The sequence below is a fragment of the Lepisma saccharinum genome, chromosome 11 (assembly GCF_977018435.1).
Source record: "Lepisma saccharinum chromosome 11, izLepSacc3.1, whole genome shotgun sequence".
Lineage (NCBI taxonomy): Eukaryota > Metazoa > Arthropoda > Insecta > Zygentoma > Lepismatidae > Lepisma > Lepisma saccharinum.
The window spans coordinates 30,979,977-31,006,487 of record NC_139239.1 but is presented as its reverse complement, the minus strand read 5'-3'; the positions used below and the strand labels follow the sequence as shown (position 1 = coordinate 31,006,487).

The window sequence follows — 26,511 nt, the reverse complement described above, 5'->3', positions numbered from 1 at the left end:
ACAAGATAAAGATTGTTTGTGAGATTAATATTCATGAAAATCACCTGAGCAGATAGTGGAAGATACGGAATGATTTTCTCTAATTCCGTATTATTATGTTTCATATAAAAAACAGGAGGGTTCCTATTTTATTTCGAATATTAAATACTCTCCGAAAACGTTTTGTATTGGCGTTCTGGTGTTAAAAAGACATGTGGATGTAAATTGTCCATTACCATGTTTCTTAATGTTGTTTTATTCTATGTAAGTTCGCGAATAGAAACAAAAACCCAAACAGTGCAGAATATGTCTTATTTGTCAGCATCAGCATCATTTCCCTTTATATCAACCCATAATATTAAAAATAAATGTAAATGAAAACAATGATGGACAAGTTGCGTACACATCTTTGTAAACTGATTTGTTTTGCCGTCACGTCAATAGATGGCAGCACAAAAGCACTAAGTATTTCGCGTTGGTGACTTTGCATGACGGGAAGTGGACTTCCCCAAAGAGGGTGGATGAATGAATAGTAAAACGTTATATTGAACAAGTACATTGTTTTAAAAAGGAAAAATTAATATACTTGATCTACTTGTGTATTTATCTTTTAAGTCAATCGATGGTTTCTACATTGGACAGGTAGTGACATTTGGAGACTGCTGTGTAGGTAAGAAAAGATAAATTGAAATGCATCCGTAGGTTATAAGGAACATTTTATTTTGTTTAGGGGCCTAGGGGCGGAGCGAACGGTATGTATGTGTTAGTACACAGTAATCGATAATTTATTTGTGCTACTATTCGTATGACAAGAATTTAAGAAATATCTCATTTGCTTAAATGCAATTTTTTTATGTATGCCATTGACAATTTCTTGTACAAATTTATTATATAACCTCAGTATAACGCTTCATCGGTTGCACCTGCAAAAGTAACACAATCGGTCGCGCTATATCTGTTATAGTTACAAGTACATATTCATGATTACTTTTTTCACCTTATTTTATTTCAGCCCTACATATGATGGTTCTTTAGCACCATAGACATTTCTTTGGCACCTTACAAACATTTATTAATGTATGTCACTCTGCCGTTCATTGCAATGGTCTTCTTCACATTCCAGTTCAGTCTCTCAATTACCTTCTCTTATCTTTGCATCATCACAAGTGCTGATATCATATTGATTGCATTCACCATCACTGCTGCAGAGCATGGAACAAATGAGTTCAGTGTTTTTCCAAATCCTAGCAGTCCATTCTACAAGCAGACAACAAACAACCGAACAAAATCGCTCGGTTTGCATCTCTCATATACAAACAGCCTATTGAGACCAAACACGAAAGGGTACTATGTGGAGACTGTGGTAAATACTTAGATATTTAGGACCGCATACCAAATCATGTCCGAGAAAATAGCTAATTTTAGCCCCTGCCTATCTCAGATATATAGCACAAGCGATGGAGGAGCATTCCACAAAATATGGTCCTACTCTATGTAAATAAGAAAAGGAATTAGTATGGAAATTATTATTTGTTTCCAATTGCATTAAGGTTTAGATGTTTGTGAATGCATATAATTTGCACATTTCACCAATAAAAGTTACTAGCATCTGAAGCCTATATGCTTCACAGACAAATGAAGTAACATTTTAAAAGTGTCGCACATGTAATGTACTTTTGTTAATCCTTTTCATACATTCAGCCTGTACCATCATACTCAAGTTTTGATCATTTGTTTGCAAACTCCATGAAGAACTTCATAAATCTATGAAATCACATCATTATGAATTTTGTAACCCAATTTCATGTTTTGTGTGTAAAATGTCATACATATTACACTGTAATGCTCCTGAAGGGTTAAGCAAGCATTACTTTGTACATTTTTAGCAGTTTATTTTGAATGAAAAAATGCTAGGTAGTTTTATTACATCAGTTGAATTTTACACTGAAATTCAAAGAATTAACTGAATGTTGAGTTATGAAGTAATAAGTAGAATACTCCATAATTACTAGAATGCAAACACTAAGCAGCATGTCTGCCATGTCAGTGATCTGATCTAGTATGTACACTCGCACTTAGTACTCTGGCAGTTTGTTTCTTTATGCAGCATATTTTCAGAAGATATTAAACCTACAAGTGTGTCAATGTATGCTGTATAAAACACACCTTATTACTAACTTTGTTGTCCATACATCAGGTATCAGAAAGTAGATTAGTATTGGAATAAAGATCTTATAAGTTCGTATTTATTAATATACATGTATCACTCCCTGGAATTCTAATCTGCTTTCACACCATAGTTGCACACTATACATTCTCTGGTAGCTTGGAATCACTAGAGGAAAAGGTCTAAATATGGGCCACCCTTTTTATGTTGTCATTTTCCGAGGTAAAAAATTAATATATCAAGCACCTGCCTTTAAAATTCACATCTATGAAATATATACTTAAATGTAATAGCATGCTAAAGTATAGAAGGTCTCCATTTGTTTTTTAAAAAAAAAGCAATTTCCAAAAAATGGTATAATGATGTATTTCAAGATTGTGGTCTAAATATGGGCTACTAGTGGCAATATGACAAAAAGCAATTAAAATTTTAAGAAAGAGTCATTTATTGCTAAAACATTATAAACTTCATATGTATGAATAATCTGTTGTTTTGAAAATCACGCGGAATGGGAAAAATCAAAATTAAGGAAAGCATCCAAATATTTGTTGAAAATGTGATCTCAAAATTAGACCTCATGTTATAGCCCATATTTAGACCATCATGCTATTTTTCTTCAATTTATTTTTGCTCTCTGTGGTAGGCCTACATATTTCACAAACAAATCATGGCATTATAAAAACCCACATTTGTTTATGTACCGCTAATATCATAGCCTATACAAAGCAGATGAGAATTCAGAAAATGCTGAGTTAAAACATACCTGCAAAAAGTTTTGAGAGGTCGCAATTCTATAACAGCGTCCAAGGCCGAAACTAACCACCACTTTCTCTTGCGAATTGGCACGGCAACCTTTGTCCTTGACAGATAACCAGTTCCCATAGCCTCTGCCAGGCTGCAGCACCTGCCAGTGCTGCTCATTATTTTTAGGAGATTTGAGAAAATATGGCAAAATTAGTCGGCTATGTCATAACTCCAAAACCCATATTTAAACCTTCTCCCTATACATTTTAGAACTTGGAAATTTGTAGAAGTATTCACAGTGAGAAGTAAAGGCTGTGTGACTCTCGTAGCAGTATCACAGAAGAATCATATGCTTTGGGACTCTTGTGTAAACAGTTCCAATTTTTTCAAATGATTTTTAAATTGAATATGGCTTCCAAGGGTGATGTAGTGTTTGACTTTTGTGTGAAAGCTGCTCAACACCAAGGATTTCACTTTTATGTAGGAATGCCAGATATGTTTCACCTTTTATATATAATCAGGAAACAATTAAATGCACTCAATATGATATCTAGCCATGTATTATCCAACTTTGGTGTGAAATCTGCTCAATAGCAGGGTTTTGCAGTGATCTTGTTTTAACATTTCATAGTTCTTTTGTGTTTAGCACTAAGATGCCATATATGAGTACAAGATCCATGTATTTTCAACAGTATACATGAAGCTGGAAATGATCCCACTTTAGTAGCATCTTACTTCTAACACCATTTGCCAGATTATTGTCAACATGTTACTTCGGTCACACATGGAATTTTCTCTTCCTAGTAATGCTATCGGTAATTCAATGCATGAATGAAAGGCTACAGGTTCCTCTGTAGAAACACTCCTCTCCAAAGTGTGTATTTAAATACTGGCTAAAAATTCATAACTGAGAGCCACTAGTTGAAAGTGGTTTGAAAACAAAACAGACTCTTTCTCTAGTGTAAAGAGACACTTGTTTCTAACTTTAAAATTGAGGTTTAAATATGGAATTCATAGCAAGACATAAGTAGTATATGCAAGAAAGCTAACACCTTTTTTGAATGGACAGTTTTTATGAGTGTTTTCTTCATGTTTCAGTAGGCTTATCAAATATATCTACATAATATATACACATTCACATAACACAAACAAAATATACATGGAACATATTATTACAGCACATTTAACAAGTGTGCATTAAATGATACTGTTTTTTAACTATATCTAACATTGAAAATCTAGTAGTCCAGAAAAGATAATGATTTCTGGGAAACTAATTGCAACTTAAATGAAACAAACTGCCTCCGTAGTAAAAGAAATGTGAGAAATCTGATTATAAAGAGTCTACTACTGTCTGACCTGTAAGTTTGCCGCCATCTTGAAAAAAAATGGCGCCAAAAGTTCACCTTGAGAATTTAAAAATATAATATAGGGTCAGTCATTCTATGTGAAATCACCCAAATGAAAGACAAAAGTTGCATCATAGTCATGCAAAGTTCTTGCCGTTTTTGACATCCCATTAATCATGCGCTCACAGAGAGGAAACTAAATGATGCACGTGCCTGCCAAGTGTTCGGGAATTAGTCTGACCATCGACTGTCAGTAATACAGGCACGTTGCGCACACACAGCAGTCATAGCTCGTCCAGTGTCGAAGAGAAATGGAGATATCAAAGCAGCTTGTTTGCGTGTGTTTGTTGTATGACTTCAAAGTGGGCCTGTCTGCTACCGCATCAAGTCACCGCATTTGTGGGACATTTGGAGAGAATGCCATGAACGAATGCATTGCCAGGCATTGGTTCCAAATTCCGTTTGGGATATGTGAGCCTTTCGGATGAACCTCGCAGTGGACGACCAGATGTGTTGGATGATGAGGCCCTGAAAGCAGCCATCGTGGAGGACAGTGGTCTAACGTGTGATGAACTTGCAGAAAGGTTCCATGTTTCCGCTGAAACAGTCAGACTGCACCTGCATAGGATAGGGAAGTCATACAAGTTAAGCAAGTGTGTACCCCACACATTGTCGGCAGCCAACAAGGAACAACGAGTGACAGCCTGTTTGTCCTTGCTCACTTGGCACCTGAACACACCCATATTTGATTGCTTGCTCACTGGTGACTAAAAGTGGGTCCTCTATGACACTCTCAAGCGTACCAGACATTGGTTGTCGCCACATGACCCTGTTCCTCACACCTCAAGACCACGTCTGCACCCATGAAAGGTTATGCTCTCTGTATGGTGGAATTGTCGGCAAGTGGTGCATTACGAGCTCCTTCCACCTGGTCAGACCATCACTGCTGACCTCTACTCTCAGCAGTTGCAAAGGGTGTACCGTGCATTGCGACAGAAGGAGCCGGCATTGGTGAATCGCAAGGGTATGCTGTTCCTGCACGACAATGACAAGCCACATGTGTCAAAGAGGACCTGGGTTACCCTTCAGCAACTTGGCTGGGAGACACTGTGCCATCCTCCATATTCACCGGACCTTGCACCAACAGATTACCACCAGTTTCATTCCCTCGACAACCACCTCCACGGGAGATCCTTCGCAAATGAGGGAGACCTGTGGAGCACACTCACAGACTTCTTTGCATCCAAGCCCCCTGAGTTTTATCACCAGTTATTGTGCAGCTGCAGGAACATTGGCAAAAGGTGTTGGATGCTGATGGAGATTACTTCGAAACCTAAGGGTACGTACCGTCCACTGTATTGCTCTTTGTTTATCACTGCTCTAGAATGGCAAGAACTTTTTTTTGGTTACCTTGTAGATACTGGGTCCAATATGACAAATATGTTATATTAGACTTGTCCTACAAATATTTTGAAAGTTACAATTTTTTTTAAAATTTGAAGATTTTCAGAAATCAGGTGGATCAATGAACGCACCATGTGGCGCAAAACATGTCTTATCTCAGAAACTATGTGGAGTATTTTGATGATTTAGGTATTGTTGGAGTGGAGAAGAACAGTCCTAACAGAATATGACTATATTACCACACTTTCCTACTCATATAGTAGATAAAAATTTAAATAAAGTAAAATGTTGTGGTGGAAAAAACACTCCACTTCGGGTAATTGTTTGATATTGAGTCCCAGGTTTTACCACAATGGAAATTGTTACACAGCATAATCAATACATGTTAAACATAATATTAAAAAATCTGAGGGGTAATTTTTCCTATAGTAAAAATATCACAGGTTTCAGTATACAGTGTATGAACCAATTTGCCACTGGCATACAGCTATATTTTTGACAAATGGCCTTAAAACACTCACAATTTACCACTAATATGAGTACAAATAATATTGTTAGAAATGTTGAATAAGTGTGAGAAGCATTACTATGATGTTCATGCACTTTTAGTTCACACAAATTGTACTAAGACCAAAATTTTTGTCCAGAATGCATATGGGTCCGTCCATATCAAATGTTTCAGCACTGGTTGCTTGACCACTTCTAAAATTTTCAATAATTTCATTGTTCTAACACATATGCAGGGGTAGTTCAAAGCAGGCATTATTTTTCTAAAACTTGACTTTGTTTAAAAATGCTGGCCATTTTTTTTTGTTTCATGACTTTGGGTATTTTTGGCCTTTGCAGACATTTGGGATAATTATGATAGCTCAGCTAAGAAAAATGGTAGAAAGCTATGGTAAAAACATTCGTTTCAGTACATTTAAAGCATTATTTTATGTTCTGTGGCTTTTTGCACTATCTCGAATGTAAATGGCTGGAATTTAAGGCCAAAATTGGTAGCCTATTCAATTTTAGACGAAAGTCAAAGTTTAGGTTTTTTTAGTAGGAAAGTAATATAATATAAGAGCTATATGGGTCATTCCATATCAAATCATCCAGAATTTTGTGAAAATGTCACCCACCATCACCGATTTTGATGAAATTTGGTATGCTTATAGAACCTTTGATGCTGACAACTTTTTTAAAATTGGTCAAGGGGTTCAGAAGTTTCAAGCTTTTTAAGAACTCCCTGTACGCCACATGCAGCTCCACTTTGAATGACACGCATTAGGTTATAAACGATCATATCTTCCCTCGGGTTTGCCGTAGAAACTTCAAGTTTGTTTTCTTTTGTTCAGAATAGTATAAGCTTTCATTTAAATAATGTTTCAGATGAATGCATCAATAAACATCTATTTTTATATATAGTTTTATGTATTTTTTTTAGAAAAATAAATGACTAACTTCAATATCGAATTTCATGCAATGCCCCCCCTTCAATTTCCCCACAATTTTATATGTAGGTAACTCAGAGTGTGTACTAATGCCTGATGGAAAAATTGGGATGGGCGGTTCAGAGACAGGGTGATAAAAAAATCATTTGCATAAAATGACATTAGAAGTAAATCTTATTAAAAATGCTTATGTATTTAGCACAAAGCCTGAAGTACATTATGTTTCAAGCTACAATATTCAAAATTTATGTTCACTATGTGTGAATGTAAGCATAGGCGTAACCTGGAGGGGGCAAAGGGAAGCACTTGCCCTATCCCAAATTTATATATTAATTTAAAATTTGCAAGTAATAATTACAGTGGAACCCCGATTTAAGTTCCTCGATTTTACATTTTCCTTCATTTTGCATTAAATCGGAAAAAAAATTCAGCCCCTGTATCTCTGATTGGGGAACTAAAGAAATTGATATTTGCAGCGTAAAGTGTCCTGTGACAAAAGTTTAATTTAAATTAAAAAAAGAGGTACAATTTATTACATTAAATTAGAATTAGAAACAATATCACGAAAATTCCCCCCCAATAGTTATTCTCACATCCCAAGATTATATTGGGATGTATTTCTAATTATAATTTAATGTAATATATATAATTCATCTTATGTAGGCTAATAAATTGTACCTCTCTTTTTAATTTAAATTAAAGTTTTGTCCGAGGACACTTTATGCTGCAAATATCAATTTTTTTTGGTTCCCCGATCAGAGATATAGGGGGTGAAATTTTAAAAAGAATAATATTGGGATGTGAGAATAAAATTATTGGGGGGAAATTTTCGTGATATTGTTTCTAATTATAATTTCATTTAATATAATTCATCTTATGTAATAAATTGTACCTTTCTTTGTAATTTGAATTAAAGTTTTATTCTGGCTTAAATCTTTTTAATTAAATTTCACATATGTATTTATTAAAGAGAGATCAAATATTCTGCTAACTTCTGGGGACTTAGTGGTTTGAGGGTTGAATTAGGGGTTCGCAGTGTATGGATTTGTTTAGTTTAATGTAATTTAGATTACAGGATTTTAATTTTTAATATCGTTGCCTGGCCAAATTCGTGTCAGCTGTCGAGGTTAGATCAGGGGGGGGGGGGGCATAAATGGAGAGTTGGTTGGCATAATTGTAGTAATAATTAATTTTTAGTTGTTTATATTTTATATTTTAATATTTAAAAAATTTCACCTAACAAATAAAATATAAACAACTAAAAATTAATTATTACTATAATTATGCCAACCAACTCTTCCGTTCTTTTATATTTATTAATTCTATGAAGGTGGTATTAGCTATGATCTTGAAACTCAAAGAATTTGACGGTGCTTTATTCTACTTAGAGGGACCTGTCCTCAAATTTTCAAAAATTCGTAACTCTCAAAATATTTGTTGGACAAGTCTAATATTACATATTTGTCATATTGGACCAAGTATCTATCTATCAGTAAAAACAAAAAACAAATATGAAGCAAATCCATGACTATGAAGCAACCCTTTCTTACCTGAATTTTTTCTATAGTTATGGGTTACTAAAATAATTATATTTACCCCAAGAAAATGGGGGTGATGGAGGGATGAGTTCTTTGAAAGAGGAATCGTGTTATATTATCGCCCTGAGCTTAAGAATTTCCAGCTAGGGTTCTGCAATGTCTCGTGAAACAATAGTTGAATCGGTCATACGGCGGGAGCATGTTATTTGGTTTGCCAAGGTTGAATTTTCTATCTTTATCTTAAGGTGTGTAACAATTTGTGTTAAATACTCAAATTGCAAGTTTTATAAACCCACTCAGAAACACTATTTATATCACATTTACATAATTTAATTTACTACATTTAACTTATCAATGCTTCAAGGGTGTTTTTTTTTCTTTCAAAAATTGAACAATTAAAAAATTAGGACAGTTTAACATTGTATTTCATTGAAATAGACCTCAATTATTACGTATTCATCCAAACTATTTTTGGGGGATTATGATGAATGATTTTAGGGGCGGTCTTGAGTGATGTTTGGGGGGCAGATCAAGTGAAGCGTTCAGTAAAGCTAAGAAAAATGCTGCTTTCGGTAGACATGATGTCGTAATAAAGCTAAGAAAAGTGCTGCTTTTGGTAGACATGATGTCATAATTTAATACTTTGTGGGAATTACGATATGGTTTGAAGGCGTGAATGAAACACATGTAGATACGACTGGGATGTTAGAAATATGATTAATATTATTAGGAAATACATTTTGGCTACGAGAATTAAAAATCATAACTTGAGATTTATTAAGGTTGAAAGATAAACCTACTTCATAAAACCATGCTTTAAGTTTATGTATTAAACGTGTCATGTCTATTAGTCCCTGTGTTGCTTGTGAAGTAATTCTGTTAAAACAGAAATCATCTGCATACTGAATAAGTTCAAAATCCTCCAATTGTTCATAGTGTAGAGACTGTGTGTATATATATTAAATAATATAGGACAGAGTGGAGCTCCTTGTGGAATTCCTGTAGTTGTGAATCTAGGTCCCTGGATAGAATTTTGAAACCAGACAAAAAAATTTCGATCAGCATATAAATTCCAAATTAACCTAGGAATCATAGGAGATATATCTATTCTTTCTAGTAATTGACAAAGTTGCATCAGTGGTACAGCATCATAGGCTTTTTCCACATATATAAATAAACTATAACAATAGGAATTCATAACAATGTTATTTTGAATTACAGCATTGAGAATTGCAATGGCATCTTGACTACTATGTTGTAATCTGAAACCAATTTGTGTAGGGGGAAAGAATCGTTGTTTTTCTAAAGTCCACATAAGACGTTTTTGTAGCGTGCGTTCGAATAATGTTTCCAATACTGAAATTAGGACTATTGGTCTGTAGGAACGGGCATTTGATGGTGGTTTATTCGACTTTAATATAGGAATTACTACATGTGTTTTCCATTCTGAAGGTATACTACCCCTGGTATATGTTTTATTCTATAAAGTGACTAAAATATAAAATCCCCTTTTAGGTAAGCTCTGTATGGAAGTCCATCCATTCCTGGTGCTGAATTTTTAACTCTATGTAGTATATTATGTAATTCTATGACAGTCACAGCTGGAAACTCTCTTGTAAAAGTTTGTAGTGGAACCAGAGGAGGTTGATATTCTATATCTACTGTAGGAGGCGCAATCATGGAGAGAAATTCATTTTGCCAGGTTACATCAATTGTCTGTTTCCTGCTTAGTTTCGGGTGTCTTAAGGAATTAATTTTTTTCCAGACGAGTTTTATAGGTTCAGCATTACCTAGAGAGTTACAATAACTTATCGAGGCTAATTTTTTTTTGTCTTTTTTGATAGCTTTTTTGGCAAGAGCCTGACTTCTCTTCCAGGCAATTTTGTGGGTAATTGTGGGTCTGCTAGCAAATGTTTTCTCATCACATTTACGATTCTCTTTAGCAGTTTCGCATTCTGGTGTCCACCAATATAATTGTGGGAATCTATGTGTATGTTGCCCTTTTGAACGTATAGCTACGCTATTCAGAGTTTTTGTAATTAGTTGTATAAATTTAGGATACGAGATGTCATTATTAGATCGTCAATTTTCTGATAATATCAAGGAGTAAATTATTGTGGAATTCAGTGACCAGTCAATAAGGTTAGTTTTCCAGCGTTGAAGGAGAGGTGCATTTCGCGGGATCTGTACATTATACATAAATCTTCCTTTAACAAGTTTGGTTAAGTGATCACTTCCATGCATATCCTCATCCACAAACCAGGTAAGTTGGGGGAAAATTTCATCAGACACTATGGATAGATCTATCACAGAATGATTATTTCTAGATCGTGGAATATGTGTTACGGAACCATCATAAGTATAAAATTATTATGTTCTATCCAGTCCACTAAAAATTGGTCAAAATGATCTAATCGTGAACTGCGCCACATTGGATTATGCCCGTTAAAATCTCCTACACAAATACTCTGTGATCAAAAGTATCCAGACACACCGCGAAACATCCTCTCTGTGTTTATGAGTTTATCATAGAGGGCGACACAGTACTGCCATCTACCGCGTGGAACACATAGTCAGCGAACTCAGTAGTCTGCAGACAGTGTGAGCCAGAAGTAGGGGATGGTCTGAGGAATTCACAGATGTTCAGCGTAGTCAGTTGGTTGGGTGCCACTTGTGTAGGAAGTCTGTGTGTGAGATTTCCATGTTTCTCCTAAACATCCCTCTGTCCACTGTTTCCAATGTTATAGTGAAGGGATGTGTACAACCAAAAAGCATGCAGGCCAACCTCCCATGTTGACCTCCAGAGACCATCGAGTGTTGAAGAGGGTCGTACAGCATTATCGTCAATCATCCATTGCCACCATCACACAGGAATTCCGAACTGCATCAGGATCTACTCCAAGCACCATTACTGTTTGGGTCAAGGTGTGGCAACTTGGTTCCCATGGCCAAGCAGCTGCCCATAAGTCAAACATCACACAGACAATTGCCAAATCCTGCCTCGTGTGGTGCAAGGAGCGTCGAATCTGGACCATAGAACAGTGGAAAACCGTTGTGTGGAGTGATGAATCACAGTACACAATGTGGCAATCCGATGGTAGGGTGTGGGTGTGGCTAATGCCTGGTGAACGACATCTACCAGCCTGTATAGTGCCGACAGTGAAATTCGGAAGTGGCAGGGTTACAGTGTGGTCATGTTTCTCCTGGAGGGGTCTTGTCCCCCTTGTTGCTTTACATGGCAATGTCACGGCACAAGCTTACGTTGACATTGTAACAGCTTTCATGCTGGCTACCATCTAATACCAGTTCAGGGATGACCATTGTATCTTTCAACACAACCGAGCACCCGTCCGTACTGCAGGGCTTGTGGGGGAGTGGTTTGACGACAACAACATCCCACTAATGGACTGGTCTTGCCAGAGTCCTGATTTGAATCCCATAGAACATCTCTGGGATGTTATGGAATGTTGACTTCGTTCTAGACCACACCGATCCACACCAATACCTGTTCTCATTTTGGCGCTCTGCGAGGAATGGGCTACCATTCCTCAGGAAACCTTTCGGAACCTGATTGAAAGTATGCCTGTGAGAGTGAACGCTGTCATCAAGGCTAAGGGTGGGCCAACACTGTATTGACTGCCAGTGTTCCCGATGGAGGGTTGCCCAAACTTGTACTTTATTTCCAGGTGGGTGTCCGGATACTTCTGATCACATAGAATATAAGGGCCTGGAATATTGTCCAGAGTACCTTGAAAATCTTGTAGTTGTATTTTTTGAGAACGAATTCGAAGGTATGTAAAAATTAATAATACAGAAATAAACATTTTGTATTTTTATGCACACTGCTATGATTTCTACATGATATTTGTTTGCTATATTAATTTGTGGGTATAAAAAAAGAGTTTGGTGGGCCACACACTCATGAATGTGTATGCTCACACCTCTTTCATTGTGTTGAAATGGCGGACCTATAGTATTATATTTATTTTAGATTGTAATTTTCATATTGCTTTCCTTTAGTCTCTTGTAAACAGAGAATTAAAGGATGGGATTCCACAATTAGTTTATTTAATTCTATTTTACGTGCAGAAAAACTATTTATATTCCACTGAATTAAAAATTCCATTCCCTACAATATAGTATTGATTTTTTTTTTTTTTTGATACCTGGATTTATGAAATTAAGTTTTGTAAAACAGTCAAGAGATTTCCTGTTAGCTCATGAATATGTTTAAGTAGTTGTTGTTGCCTTCTAAGTTCTGATATATTTATTAGTGCCGACCACAGCTCTGGCAAAGTTTGCATTAACGATTTATACAGTGCCTGAAGATTTTCCGCCGGAGGTTTTGAAATGATCTGTCTATTTGATGATTTATGTTCGTGTAGATGTTGCTCAATATGGTTAGATCCAGACTGGAGTTGCGCATTTCGTCCGATTGGGTCTGATGGCGTATTCTCCTCGTCTTCGGATAAACTGTCAATTGATTGATTGATTTAGTTTATTTTATTTCACGTTTTGTGCCTCTTGGCTAATTTGCGAAGATGGGGATGAGTGATGAAATGATGAAATTGATGAATGGACATATTCACAAACAACCAAGCCCGACCGGGATTCGAACCCGGGACCCTTGGTGTCGCAGCGCGATGTGCTAACCACTCGGCCACAGGGTCAGGCAGGATAAACTGTCAAGTGATGAAGATTCATAAAATAGCTCTTTAGATGGTTTTGGAGTTTCTCGTGTCCATGTATTAGTTCTACGTGAGTGCAGCCCATCTTTGCTCACACTCGTGTATTTTTTCTGTTTTCGCACTGAGGGTTGCGAGGATGTAACTATTTTAGAAGTTGTTGACTCTCTAGTTGTCACAGATATTGATGGATGTGCCATTGTACTACATAGGATGACCTCAGTGTGAGAGGGGAGCGGTAGAAATTGTTTAGGTGCCAAAATGTCTCTTCTGGTCAGAGGTGGTGTATATGTCCCCAATATTTTTGCTTTAGCTTCAAAGTAAGATAAGTTTTCCTCTGCCATCCGCATCTGTATTTGCTGTTCTGTGTGTTGTTGAGGGCAATCTGGGGATGCAGCTCTATGATTACCTCAACATATGACACAAAAAGGAACTTCTGTGCAGGAATCTCCATGTTTTTCTTTTCCACAGTTGAAGCAGATTGCTTTTGAACGGCAGTTCTTACTTTGATGCGCATAACGGAAACAAGTTTGACATTGTAAGACAGACCTCGTTCTAGGCCGAACCTCGAAAATTTCACTGTTTACTAGTATTCTTTCTGGTAAGACATTACCCTGAAAGGTTATGCAGATTAATTCTGTGTGTCTCAGATCGAAATAACCTGCATTATTCCATACTTTCTTCTGCATACGCCTCACACTGATGACTGGGATCGCTGATTGCACTCCATCCATAATATCTTGGACACTAATATCTATGCCAACCCCGAAAATGAGATCGTCTCACTGTACAAGAGCTTGAGGAATTCTAGCTCGAACCTGTAAATCCTTATGATACATTTCATTTTGTGTGAAAGCATTTGCAGCTTTTACATTTGGAAAAGTCACACGGACTCTATTTTTGCCACACTGTTTGATCAATTCTATGTGTAGTCCTGCTTTTCGAAATTTATTCCCTAAACTGCCACTGGACAGTTTTCCTACATTTTTTCCTGTTCCCTCTAACAGTACTATATATGGACCTGATTGTGCATTGTCATATGTGTACTGTCGTGATAGAGAACTTTCATTCTCGTTCGATCGGATAATTTTATCTGGTTGGGCAGATGATTCTGAATCCGCCGATCTCTTTTGTGCACGATGTTCTTGTTGTTCTTCCACCCCTTTCATGATAGCATCCTCATCATGAAGGAAGACGGGAGTTTCACCACCGCTTAATGCTAATAGGGTATCAGCAGCACATAGTGTTGCTTCTTCCCCCAGTACATTGATTAATGGCGTTCAGGTGAGTCAGTATATCGTTATCACTACTATACTGTTATTTACACAAATACACACTAAGTTAATAAATCCAAATGAATTTTCACTTCGAATACCTCACAGGAGGTACTTTATAGCCAAACACGTAACACCTACGAAATAAAAACCGGATAACACAATCAAGATCCGAAAAACCTCGTGGCCGAACACAAGCTCACGTTCACCCAAACACAGATTGGATCATTTCAACAGTGCTGAAACTATGGTACAGTTCTTCACAAAAGTAAAGAAAGTGAATGTGACATCATGTCCAGAGTATGCTTTTTATGCATCACATTCCGAAAATTTGGGCATAAATTACGCACACTAGTGCAAGTTCTGCCTTCCTGGAATAAAAGAGAGTACCCTAAATACTAGGCGGGGAGATTTTTTTGGTGGCTCCAGTAAAAATAAGACTAAATTGCAGGTGAAATAAGATATTCGAGCCAATATGAGTGAAATTTATAAATATTATGTGTGAAATGTATAAATAGTATATAAAGGGGTTATCCTGACTTAGGCTAAAAAATATAGATGACTAATGCCATTTGCTCATATTTCAGTTAAACTTTTCATGTGAAATAGTGGACAAATTACTTAATCTTACTACAGTCCAGCCAGGGAAGACAAAACTAGCTGCAAAGACCTATTCCAAATGCTCGAGGGGGAGCAGTTAGAAGCACCAGCCAAACTACGTTGTGATATTTCGTTTATGTAGATTTCTTGTTTTTATTTTCATTCTGAACCCTTCCATAATTTGATACATATCTCTACTTACTTCATTGATGTTTCCACAGCAAACAGTTTTCACGGAACCCTTACTTTCCCAAAATGTATCTGATGCCACAGACCTCCAGATATCAGAACGGAAACGTGAGGCTTTTTATATGGGTAAACTTTAAGCCAAAAATTTCTAGGAGGGGGGATACTATCATGGCAGTGAGCATGCCTTCATATTTCTACTTCTAACAATTATTTCAAAGAGTGTGAGTCATTGCACCACACAAGATTGCAATTTTTAAGTTTACTAAAATATATACAAGGTAACCAAAAAAGTTCTTCCCGTTTTTGATGTCCCATTAATCATGCTCTCACAGAGAGCAAACGAAATGACGCACGTGCCTGCCAAGCGATCGGGAGTTAGTCTGACCATCGACTGTCAGTAATACAGGCAAGTTGCGCATACACAGCAGTCATAGCTCGTCCAATGTCGAAGAGAAATGGAGGTATCGAAGCAGCTTGTTCGCGTGTGTTTGTTGTATGACTTTAAAGTGGGCCTGTCAGCTGCCACATCAGGTCGCCACATTTGTGGGGCATTTGGGGAGAATGCCGTGAACGAATGTACTGCCAGGCATTGGTTCCAGAAATTCCGTTTGGGATATGTGAGCCCTTCGGATGAACCTCGCAGTGGACGACCACATGAGTTGGATGATGAGGCCCTGAAAGCAGCCATCGTGGAGGACAGTGGTCTAACGTGTGATGAACTTGCAGAAAGGATCCATGTTTCCGCTGAAACAGTCAGACTGCACCTGCATAGGATAGGGAAGTCATACAAGTTAAGCAAGTGTGTACCCCACACATTGTCGGCAGCCAACAAGGAACAACCTTGTTTGACAGCCTGTTTGTCCTTGCTCACTCGGCACCTGAACACACCCATATTTGATTGCTTGCTCACTGGTGACTAAAAGTGGGTCCTCTATGACACTTCCAAGCATACCAGACATTGGTTGTCGCCACATGACCCTGTTCCTCACACCTCAAGACCACGTCTGCACCCATGAAAGGTTATGCTCTCTGTATGGTGGAATTGTCGGCAAGTGGTGCATTACGAGCTCCTTCCACCTGGTCAGACCATCACTGCTGACCTCTACTCTCAGCAGTTGCAAAGGGTGTACCGCGCATTGCGACAGAAGGAGCCGGCATTGGTGAATCGCAAGGGTATGCTGTTCCTGCACGACAATGACAAGCCACATGTGTCAAAGAGGACCTGGGATACCCTTCAGCAACTTGGCTGGGAGACACTGTGCCATCCACCATATTCACCGGACCTTGCACCAACAGATTACCACCAGTTTCATTCCCTCGACAACCACCTCCATGGAAGATCCTTCGCAAATGATGGAGACCTGCAGAACGCACTCACAGACGACTTTGCATCCAAGCCCGCCGAGTTTTATCACCAGGGTATTGTGCAGCTGCAGGAACATTGGCAAAAGGTGTTGGATGCTGATGGAGATTACTTCGAAACCTAAAGGAACAGGGAGTTGACTCTGTATTGCTCTTTGTTTAGCACTGCTCTAGAATGGCAAGAACTTTTTTGGTTACTTTGTAATAACGACCCATCCAAGTTCGGTTCATCTCTATCGGATGAAAAAAAAAACTAGATTGTAAGATACGAGGTGCATCCAGAAAGTAAGTTTCCCTATTTTTTTCCCGTGAAAGTAAACATAATGAGCCGTGTAAATTGCGCATGCGCAGCATAGCTAAGACTTATCAATCATATGCCAGGCGGACAAATCCCGCCTGGCGCCTGTAGCTATTCAGCAGTGGTCTGAAGTGGAAGCTCGTATTCCTTCTCCCGCCGCATGCGAGGTTCGGTCGGTGATAAAGTTCCTGAATGCACAAAGCATTGCGCGAATTGACATTCATCGTCAGCTCTGTGAGGTCTATAGGCCGAACATTATGAGTAAGCAGATGGTGCGTCGCTGGTGTCGGCAGTTTTCGGAAGGTTGTCAAAGTGTCCATGATGAAGAGCGCAGTGGGCGTCCGTCCCTCATCACTGATGATCTGGTTTAGCTGGTGCGGCAGCGCATCGTAGAGAACCGTCGCTTCACGATTACGGAGTTGAGTAGTCTTTTTCCGCAGATATCGCGATCCGTGTTGCATGAGATTGTCACGCAGCGCCTGCTGTTCAAAAAATTGTGTGCCAGGTGGGTGCCGAAAAACCTGACACCCGAACACAAAATGAAACGTTCAGGAGCAGCACTGACATTCCTGCAACGGTACCATGATGACGGCGATGATTTCCTCGACAGGATCGTCACGGGCGATGAGACGTGGATTTCGCACTTCACCCCGGAAACCAAGCAGCAGTCAATGCATTGGCGGCATAGTGGATCTCCGGTCAAGAAGAAATTCAAACAGATGCTGTCGGTACAGAAAGTGATGTGCAAGGTGTTTTGAGACAGATAGGGCATTTTGCTCATTGACTTCCTCCCCAGAGGTGACTGTGAACGCTGACCATTACTGTGAAACACTAAGGAAATTGCGACGTGCCATTCAAAACAAGAGGTGTGGCATGCTTACTGCAGGTGTTGTGCTCCTCCATGACATGCTCGTCCACATACGGCTCGGCGCACAGCAGCTGTTTTGACGGAATTTGGCTGGGAGTTGTTTGATAATCCACCTTACAGTCCTGATCTGGCTCCCAGCGATTTTCATGCTTTCTTGCACCTCAAGAAATTCCTGTCCTCTGGAGAGCATTTTGGCAATGACGAAGAGCTGAATACGTCTGTCACACGCTGGTTCCATTCACAGGCGGCAGAGTTCTACGACAGTGGGATCCAAAAGTTGATACCACGATATGACAAGTGTCTCAATTCTGGTGGTTGTTATGTTGAAAAATAGCTGAACCTTTGCTGTACCTGTTGCCAATAAATGGTTTCCTGAAATTGTGTTGGTTTTTTTTTTTTTAAAAAATAGGGAAACTTACTTTCTGGATGCGCCTCGTATATACCAGGTTGTTATAATTAAAGTGACTGTGTTCAGAGTGGTACAGCATGGGCTGTAGTGAGAGTAGCAGTCTGAAACTTCGTAGATATGCTAGTAAAGCAATGTGCTCGCGAATTATGGAAAAAAAAAAGTTTCAATTCTCGCCACTAGGGTAAAAAATGGCGCTGTAAACAGTCAAAACTCGGAATTTTCCGTAACTCTGACGTGAAAGTGTAACATTGCTTAATCATTGTGTGAGCTCCCTGGTTGGTGTTGGTGACGCTTGTTGCTTTTTTTCCTTTAGTGATGTGAATGTTCGCCGAATATTAAAAGTTTGAATTTTTCCGTGTAAATATCAATGGCTATTGCGAAGAAAGACCGTGCACTGCTAGTGTAGTTGTTTTACCAGAATGGGAGCAATAACAACGCTGCACTGCAGAAATATCGCCAACAGAAAGGGCTGAGAAGAGGGCCCATGTCAATTAATAGGCTGAAGAAGATGATGAAGAAATTCGAGGAAACAGGTGAATTGGGTGTTGCACCAGGGAGAGGAAGGCGGCCCATCCCCGTGGAAGTTGTGGACAAAGTTGCTGTAGCTGTAGCTGACCGTGCACCACATGACTCAACTTCTGCAACCAGTGCTAGAGCTGTGGCAGGTGAATTGTCACTCCCCTGGTCAACAGTTCGCAAGGTTTTGTGGTGTATTATACACTGGTATCCCTACAAGATTCAAACTGTGCACCAATTGAAACCCCAAGATATTCCACAATTTTGTGAGTTGCCCATCTGTTTTTGGCACGCATGGAAGTGGATGACATGTAGCCGGGGAATATTCTGTGGACTGACGAGGTGCATTTTACTCTGGAAGGTGCAGTGAATACTCAGAACTGTCGCATATGGGGTTCCACTCGTCCACATGTTGTGCAGGAACAACCATTGCACTCTGTTTACGTGATTGCTTGGTGTGGGTACACTAGCTCCTTCATTCTTGGTCCGTTTTTCTTTGAGGCGATGACACCTCGAGGGCCTGTTAGGTGTACAGTGACATCTGCACGTTATAGGGACCTCCTTGTGCAACACGTGATTCCAGCTTTGCAAGAACGGAACTGTGAACACACCACAATTTTCATGCAAGATGGGGCAACACCACATGTCGCTCGCCACGTGAAAGATTTGCTGCGAGAAACCTTCACTAATGACCGCATCATATCTAGGCAGTTTCCAGATGCATGGCCTTCCAGATCCCCCGACTTTAATCCATGTGACATCTGGCTGTGGGGATATTTAAAAGATCGTGTCTATCAGGGACATGTCCGGTCTCTGCCTGGTGTGAAGGCTAGCATAAAACAACGACATGTCGCTCAGATTTAAACATGCTGCGAGCAACCGTCGACCATGCCGTGTTACGAGTGCAGCATGTTGTTGAATTGGAAGGCCATATTGAACAGTTCTTGTAACCATAGTTCCTAATAAACATGCCAGAACCATTGTTATGTGTTTCCTCTTTCCTGCCTTTTTTCTGTAACTATACCACGTTTTGACTGCTTACAGTGCAATTTTTTACACTGGTGGTAAGAATTGGAACTTTTTTTTTTTTTTTTTTTTTTTTTTTCATAATTCGCGATCGCATTGCTTTATTAGCATATCTACGAAGTTTCAGACTGCTACTCTCATTACAGCCCGTGCTGTACCACTCTGTGCACCGTAACTTTAATTATAACCACCTGTTACTTCATACATAATTTAGAAAAGAATTGGAAGTTTGATGCAATAATTGATTAGTATGTATACATATTGCACAAAATTTTCGTAATAATTACCTATGTTGCAAAATAATAGTAGTCTTGTGTTCATTTTCCATTACAACAAAAATAATTCTCCAAAAATGTCCATTCCATTTTCACAATATTTATTTGGTATAAAGTTAACAAAATTTGTTGATTATTACTAGCCTGAGTGGATAGTCTGAAATTCATCATTCTGGCTAACTATGTACGATAGACATGCACACTAAACTCTATTAGGCTTATCTGTGAATGCTAAAATGTTGAGTTATAGTGAGTTGCAAATCAAATATTCTTCGTTTTGATTATGTTCGAGAGGCAGGAATAAATTAAGACATTCCACGTTATGCTGATTTTCTTGCCTGAACCACAGTTTTTCACTGGCACTCAAGTCGTGATAACGATATGTATTGCCAACAAGATTTATATCTTTGGCTTGATAAATATCGTGGAGACAATATCCTTACCACACAATACTTCACAACATATGAATAAATATCGGACATATGAAAGCTTCATTACTTTTTCACAATGATCATGATCCTTTTTAACTACAGCTCATTTTACTTATATAATGAACATGGTAGCATTTTATCACATGTATATTAAGGGAAGTGATACCAAAGAGTAAATACTATTAGACTTTCTCTGTGGTGATACATGAGCTAAGGTTTTTTTTGTTTTTTTTTCAATCAAGGGTTCAAGTTTCAAAAAGGAGTGAAGAGAGATGAGTTTTTTCCTCTTACTTAAAATTGTGCGGCATTGCTGGTAAGCTTCTGTGCACCAAGTTTACTTTAAAAATACAAAGTATGTGTCTTATCACCTTTTCTTCACAAAGAAAGCAGAATTAAGTGATATTGATTATATCAAGTTGAAGTTTCTGCATTTTGATTATCTTTCCAATCTACTCATCAGGTTCGATAACCAGTGGAGGCACATAGTGGTGCATGTCCCACTTTAAACTTTAGGTCGAGTCGTGATAAGTATATTTGTGCATAAAATGGACTTAAGAAACAAAAACTCACAACTCAAATATGATAGTTGTCAACCACTTTCAGCAGAACATTTCACAGCTCAACATAGTTGATACGATGGCACTGTATCGTGTTGCAACCTCTCAGTTGAGAAACAATGCACTAGACTACTTTACCATGTTGACTGATCTATTTTGGACTAAAGTGCCTCCATATTAGGGTGGTCCTTAAAATACAACTTCTAAATATTACCGGGGCACCACGCCATTCCTTTCTCTTACTTGAAAGATGAGACCCAGTAAAATTTTATTACATTTCATTACGTTTTAGAGGTCGTTACCGCGGATCAAAGTTTAGTCATAATTAGTAATTTTCACTTGGGGCGAACACATCTAACTGCTACTCTGACAGCACAGAGCCATGTATTGCTTGGCTCTGTTACATAACACTTTGCTCATTTGCTCTTCCTGGCTCTCCTATAATAAAGCTAACGTAATGGCAGTGCACGATCACATTATTACCCCTGCCCTAAAAACTACTGTTGCGCTCTCAAAACTTGTTTCCTTTTCCTCAGTTATAATGAATTTCTAAAATCTCAAGTAAAGATGTTTCACTGGAACATCGTGATTTCCCAGCGACAGAAAGAGCACCCTGGTAAAATTGGAGGCTTAGGTAAAGCACTTGCAAAGAAAGAAGCTGAGGCTGAAAAGAAAAAGGATCGTATGAAAAAAATGCTGGAGGGAGAGGAGCAGAGTATTAAATCAATCACTAAGCAAAATCCAGTCCTACTGTCATCTTCAAGTGAAAATGAAAGCGATTTATCGGATTCATCTTCAGTTCCAGGTCCCTCAACCTCTGAAGGGTCTCTGAAGAAACGAAGTAGAAAGAAACTTCTTGACACTAATTTGGCTGTTAGTCTTGATGTTGCAAAATTAAGCGACCGAAAAGCAGCTGTCATCCTGACAACTAATCTTGAATTTGTTGGATGTAGTCCTTTGAAATACAGTGTTAACAAGTCTTCTATTCGTTGAGAAAGAATAAAGTTTCGACAGAAGATTGCTGAGTCTTTAAAAAATGTGTTCAAGCCAAACGTGCCACTTACTATTCACTAGGATGGAAAAATGATAGATATTTGTGGACATGAAACTGTAGATCGTCTTCCAATTCTAGTGTCAGGTAAGAGTATCCATCAGCTACTTGCAGTGCCAAAACTTGCTTCTGGGACAGGAAACGCAACTGCTTCAGCAGTTTGAGACATTATTAGTGTGGGGACTTTGCGATCAAATAAAATGCGTGAGCTTTGACACTACTTCAGCCAATACTGGTCCAAGGAACAGAGCGTGTATTTTGTTGGAGCAGATGATGGAAAAAGACATGTTATGGTTGGCTTGTCGCCACCACATTATGGAAATTATGCTAGAAGCAATAGTTCTTCAGGCGCTTGGCACATCCACTGGTCCAGAAATATTAATTTTCAAAAGATTTAAGAAAACTTGGAGCACAATAGTGAAAACTGACTTTAAAACTGTTTCCACTAATACTTTTGCCATAAAACAGATTAGAAATATTACCACAGATATGATCTCCTTTGCCCAGAATCAGCTTGAACAGTTCCAGCCGGGAGATGACTACAAGGAACTATTAAGCCTTATGATTATATTAATTGGAGGGATCCCTAAAGAAGGAATATCTTTTAGAGCACCTGCGAGATGGATGGCTAATGTTATCTATTCCTTGAAGAGTTATTTATATAGAGACCTGTTCAAGCTTACAAGAAAAGAAGAGCAGGGAGTTCGTGATATTTGTGTATTTACGAGGGTCACTATTTATATTTTGAGCCTTGGCAACACTGATTGAAGTTAGGTGCAATTTGACGTTTGCACGGAATCGTCTGGCATTATTGACCATAACCTACTTCAAATGTTTTGTCAATAGCTTCATTTGTGTTGTTTATGTTGCCTTGGAGATTGCACGACAACAATAAAATGGAATTAACTCGTGAACATTTTCGTGCGATGATTTTTTACGATTTTCGACGTGGATTATCAAGACAAGAGTGCATCGATCAACTTACTTCCACATTTGGCGATGAAGCCCCATCCTTTGCCACTGTGAAACGCTGGTATAACGAATTTAATCGTGGCCGCCATTCGCTCACCGACGAGATTCGCGAAGGTCGTCCAAAATCAGATGTTGTTCAAGAAAACATTGATGCTGTGCAAAACCTAGTACTGCAAGATCGTCATGTGACATACTGTGAGATTGAGGCAACCATAGGCATTAGTTCCACAAGCATATATAAAATATGACATGTTCATTTAGCTGTGAGAAAGGCATGTTCTCGTTGGATCCCACACAATTTGACAAAAACTCAAAAAGACGCTCGCGTCAATTGGTGCAAACAAATGCTCAATAAATACAATCGTGGTGCTTCAAAAGACGTATATAAGATTGTAACAGGTGACGAATCATGGATATATGCATATGAGCCGGAACGTAAACAGCAGTCGACTGTGTGGGTGTTTCAAGATGAACCCAATCCAACAAAAGTTGTTCGTGCACGAAGCACATCGAAACAAATGGTCGCCTGTTTTTTCGGGAAAACTGGTCATGTGGCAACTGTGCCTTTCGAGGAACGTAGAAGGGTCAACTCTGAATGGTACAGAACAATTTGTTTGCCAGAGGTCTTTGGTCAAATACGGAAAACAAACAAACTCCGTCGGATCATTCTTCATCAAGACAATGCCAGCTGTCACACATCTCGTCTAACAACCGACTTTATGAACAGTCAAAAAATCGAATTGATGGGTCATCCGCCATACAGTCCTGATTTTGCACCCAATGACTTCTTCTTGTTCCCGAATGTCAAGAATAAATTGCGAGGAGAACGATTTTCGTCGGCGGAAGATGCCGTTGATGTGTTCAAAAACCATATTATGGAGGTGTCTCAAGAAGATTGGAAAAACTGCTTTGACAAATGGTTTGAACGAATGCAAAAGTGTATTGACCATAAAGGAGAATACTTCTAAAAACAATAAAGCAGTTTTCAATGCCAAATTCCTGTTTTTTCATTGTTAGGCTCAAAATATAAATAGTGACCCTCATACAGTAAAAATTTACCTGAGATACTGGTTTCAAGTTGCTTCTAGTAGTTGCGCACCTAGAAATGACCTGCAGCTTAAGGACCTGCTGTAAAGAAGTTTACAGGCCATCTGTGGTACTTGTCAAAAGAGTTGGTTGAGCTTGCTTTTTTCGATGATGAAGTTACTCTCGCAACGAAAGAGAAGATGGTGGATGCCTTGCATGGCGAAGGTCTCGATCATCATCCAAAGCGTATAACTCTAGATGTCGATCTCATATATATTGTAGAGCGGGGAGTGGCTTTGATGGAAGAATACAATAAATTCCATACAACAGATGAAGAACAAAAACCATACTTGTTGTTGCTGGTGAAACAAGTCCCAAAAATACCCTGATGCACGTAAATCCACCTAGCTATTGTAATGTATGTACATCTACATATAATGATTATTATATACATATATTTTAAGTTTAGAGTTTTGTAGGTAATAGTTCCAGTAAGTTTAAGTTTAAATTCTGATGTTTTTACTAATTTAGCTTACAAATAATCTTTAATATTGTTGTTAAGTTGCTTATAATAAAGTTACGAACAGCCATATTACGTCTTTTGTAATACAAAACTTGGTAAATATGAGATATCGCCCGAACGGATTTCTTTAAATTTATTGGAGAAACTACTTACTGAAATCAGTTTTTGTAGCATTGTCGAAGTTCTTCGAGGTATTTTCTTTCGCGGAAACTGAAAACTTCACCATAGAATACTGCAGAACAAGAAATAATCACTTTTTGTATAAGGAACGTGCATTTTCTGTAAAGCGACAACATTATGCCGTTGTTTCCATTATGTACCTGCAGATGGCACGAGCATTGAAAGTCACGCGGTCTCGCCTGTGTTTCCAAACGTGCCTTTTTCTTACGAGAATTTTTCTTCCTTTTTTTTTAACTATGCTTACCTAACCTAACCTAACCTTGCTGGAAATGGTCCGTGGGGCTATTGTGGATGGTCCGTGGGGCAATCGTGAATGGTCTTTGGGGCTATCATGAATGGGTTTTTGGGCTACTCGTCAATGGTTCATGGGGCTATCGTGAATGGTTTTTGGGGACTATCGTGAATGGTTTTTGGTGGCTATTGTGAATGGTTTTTGGGGCTGTGGTGAATGGTTTTTGGGGCTATCCATCAATGGTTCGTGAGGCTATCATGAATAATTTTTGGTGCTATCCGTCAATGGTTTGTGGGGCTATCGTGAATGTTTTTTTGGGGCTATCGTGAATGGTTTTTTGGGGCTATCCGTCAATGGTTTGTGATGATATAATGAACACGAAAGTAGGTATTCTTCAGTTAAGAAGGTTGAAACACTGCATACCCACTCCAAATCGACAAAACAATCACGACGCGCGATGATCCATGACGAGTGTACGCCATATTGTCTGTTACCCAAGTGGAACAAGGAAGACAAATAATGACTCGTAATATAAAAAGTTGACACTATTTCATGGAAAAGGCATAACTTCACCTTAAAGAATCTTCCGCAATGCAGAATAGGTAAGTATCAATGCTAAAATTAACGAAATAAACGAGTGAGAGCGATCAATACCGCATAATTACCGAAAACGTCATGATGTGCTAGCGACCCCTAAAACTTTTATAAAAATTATGAAAAAAATACTGTACTACTTTCTCTTGACAAAGAACCTAACCACAGGGTGCCCCACTGAAAAACTAAAAAAAAAAAAAAAATTGGTCCCGATAAGGACCACCCTACTCCATATGCTGTTTTTTTTTTCCAAATATAAGCAGTCGCATCGTAATTAGTGAAAACACGGCCTCTTTACACGATGTTGAAGGGAAATTACAGCTGATAACTGCATCAAAAACTTGACGAAGGGAAAAGAACGTTGTGTTTAAATCTTAAAACATTGTTCATATCGATACTTTATTATATCAACAAATTTGAGCTTCAAACACATTGTAACGCCTCCGTTTGGGCTCTTGTCTAAGAGTCTAAATATTGCTCGTTGAAGTGAAGCATTCACTGTGCATACGCGAACAACAAACTGAGGCAACACGATGCACGATATTGATAAAACTGAACAGTCCAAGAGACACATAAGTGACATGCAACACGTGCATCTTGCCATGTCTCTTCAGTTCGAAAGGTTGCATTGATGACTGAGGGTTCGCTTCCAAGCGACACATGTCCTCATGTCGTGTGTTGCATGTTGCATGTCTGTCTGGTGTGAATTCTCCCTAAGTGTTGGAAAATTGATTTTGGGATGGAACTTCGTGTAATGGCAGGGTGCCCTGTAGGTATTGATATGCCAAGGTACTAGCCAGCCATTTATGAGAAAAAGAGTTTTTGC

At 38.6% G+C, this 26,511-nt stretch overlaps 1 protein-coding gene across 1 annotated transcript in view; it reads left to right on the top strand.

Annotated features, from left to right (window-relative positions):
* Positions 1-458: 458 nt before the first annotated feature.
* The window catches only part of LOC145994987 (uncharacterized), a 54,828-nt gene continuing 28,775 nt past the window's right edge, over positions 459-26,511 (top strand). The window contains exon 1 of the mRNA XM_083131521.1: positions 459-649. The gene's annotated coding sequence lies outside the window, so the exon portion shown is untranslated. The remainder of the gene's footprint in view (positions 650-26,511) is intronic.